Genomic DNA, 2,661 nt, shown 5'->3' with positions numbered 1-2,661 from the left:
GACAGGTGATTTTACAATCCAGAAATCCCACCAGCAGTATCCTAAACCTGTGCCCAAAGTGCTGATGCAACACACATATGCACATGTGTAGGCACATACACACAGATCCAAACTCTTTATGAGAAGAGCAACCAAGTGAAAAGAAAGGAATTTTTCCTTTCTGAACTCGCACACACTTTATTAAAACTGGATTTTGGAAGCATTCCAATTCTAATTCCTTCCTCTGAAAAAACTCCACGTCTTAAAAATACACAGTATATCATAAGCACTATTTCACTTGTACTTTTAACTCCTAACCAGGCAGGCAACTACCAAAGGCCCTGTATTAAATGCATGGTAAAAGGCAGATAAAATGACATAAAATAGTCTGTTTCAGTTCAAGGAAGCCAACAGTCAAGTCAAACAACACACAATCTTTTTTTTTAAAAAAAGCCTTCAGTAGTGAAGGTTTTCAGTAAGTTTTGAAGAAGTGTCCTCCTCTTCTTCACTTATAGAAAGAAGAAAAGGTCAAGCCTTTAAGCTATTTCAGACTGTGTGCCTGTAAGCACTAATCATATTAAAATCCCCTCTTGACCAACATCTTTGTCAGAAAACTAGGGCAAACACCATTTGGAAATCTTTCTGCTAAAAGCACTTTCCTTCACGACACAGCTTCAAACCATCACCTACAGCCAAACACATTCACATGACCTTCTCTGACCCCTCACTCCCTGCAATCCCCACTCCCAACAGTGTCAGCCTCAGCAATCCTGAGACTTGAACCTTGCAATTCTGCTCCTTCCAGCCAACAACTGGAATGAAGTTGGACCAGGCATCTCCATGGGAGGACAGGATCATGTTTCTCTGAAATGCTTCAGTTTTGATGTCAGTAACTACGTGAGCTGCGCACACATGTAGCTTTCCTTCTGGATTTATTACCCCCTTACATCTGGAAAACTGTAGATTTTGGTGAGCAGCTTATTTGCAACCACAAGCATTTGGCTCTGAAAGCTCAGAGCCACCAGTTTAGACCAAATCTTCACCTGGCACCTTTCAGACTTGGGTTTTTTCCAGACTGGTGGTGGCCATACCTGTTTGCCCACCTTGATGAATGTGGTCTCCCACATTCTCACAGCTAATCACACTGCTTGATTTTTCCCTTCTTGACCAGGAGGTCTGGGTTTCTCATAAAGCAACACAGCGTTATCACATGTCACCACCGTGCTATCAGACTGGAATCCTAGACCCTTACCTTGTTCAAAGAGTGGATTTCCTGCGGAGCTCCTCACCGGTACAGGTCAAGCCTCTCAGGTAACCAGTGGTGGCCAACCACAGGACGAGAGCTCCATCCAGTGGTCCCTTCTCCAGCCAACACTTACCAGAGCCGTGAATTCATTTTGCATGTGCTCCTTTGGAGACTATCAGAAACTCCAAGGTGCTTCAGCTCCCCCAGTTTCCATCATGCAGATTATTTCCCATTAGAAATTGGGCCTTTGTATTAAAGGGGATAAACCCCAACATGGACATCCAAAACCGATAGTAATTTCTGAAATGTTACAGGTCTGCTTTCAGACAGCACGAGATTGCTTCCCCCAGATACCCATCCCTTGTGTATTCTCCTGAGCCCTTCAAGTCATTACTTAATACAGATCATTCCAAGCAAAACTGCTGATGTCTTAGAGCCAGCACACTTCCTCAGCAGCTCCAGAAACCAGAGTGAGAAAGGGCATGTTAAATAGCAGTGTGAGTTTTGGAGCTATCATTGTTTCTACCTCACTGTTTCTGGGACCATTTTGCTCCAAAGCCTGGAACAGTGGGACATGTCCTCCCTCCAGAAGGCAAGTCTGCTCTGAGGTCAGACAATCCTCTCACTAGTGTACCCTCACAGTGTTTCTGGGAAGGAGTAATGCCAGCTTGCTTCTGCTGTTCCACTTGCTCTAATTTACCTGGGACAAAGGGTTATCTCTCTGATCTTTCTGTGGATGATGTAACAACAGGTTGAAGGAAGACAGTGTTAGACTGAATTCCTCCTGGGTGCCTTATAATTAGAAGGCACAGTCAGAACGCTGTGGCAATAAGAGAGGTTGGCTTTAAGTAGCTGAGCCAAAAGACAATTTTAAAAAATGGCAGTTGTATAAAAAGCAGAAATAAATACTGTACACTTGTTGTGGAAAGAACTGGCGTGATCTCATCTCTAAAGGGATTTAGGTGCTAAATTGCCTCTGCAACCAATCCAAACATTAAAAATTCCTGAGCTTGTGAAGGTAAGTGCAGATTTAATAATAACATGTTCTTTATCTAAAAAAAAGACTGTTTTAAAAGCCATCTGTAATTAATTGCTGACAGGTCTCAAAGTTAAACCCTTTGTAACAGCAGCAGTGTCCTGTTGTTAACACCACATCTCACACTCGGCAGGGACCAGTTTTCCCTTTCTTCTGTGGCATTACTCAGGCATGGAAGAACCTGAGAGTCTAATCCCACTTTCCCTTAGCTTTGCAGGACCTCAGAGGTTCTTCCCACAAGATATTTTCCCACCAGCCCAGGCCACACTTACTCAGCCCCATTCCAAAAACACTGGACAATGTCTGTTTACTTTGACACCAGAGAACCAGTTGATATTTTTCCTCTCTTCCCGTCATATAACCATAAGCTACAAGGGCCCAACTAAAATATTAAGTCATG

Source organism: Geospiza fortis, unplaced genomic scaffold (assembly GCF_000277835.1).
Source record: "Geospiza fortis unplaced genomic scaffold, GeoFor_1.0 scaffold909, whole genome shotgun sequence".
Classification (NCBI taxonomy): domain Eukaryota; kingdom Metazoa; phylum Chordata; class Aves; order Passeriformes; family Thraupidae; genus Geospiza; species Geospiza fortis.
The sequence above is the reverse complement of the archived record's forward strand: the minus strand, read 5'-3'. Positions refer to the sequence as shown.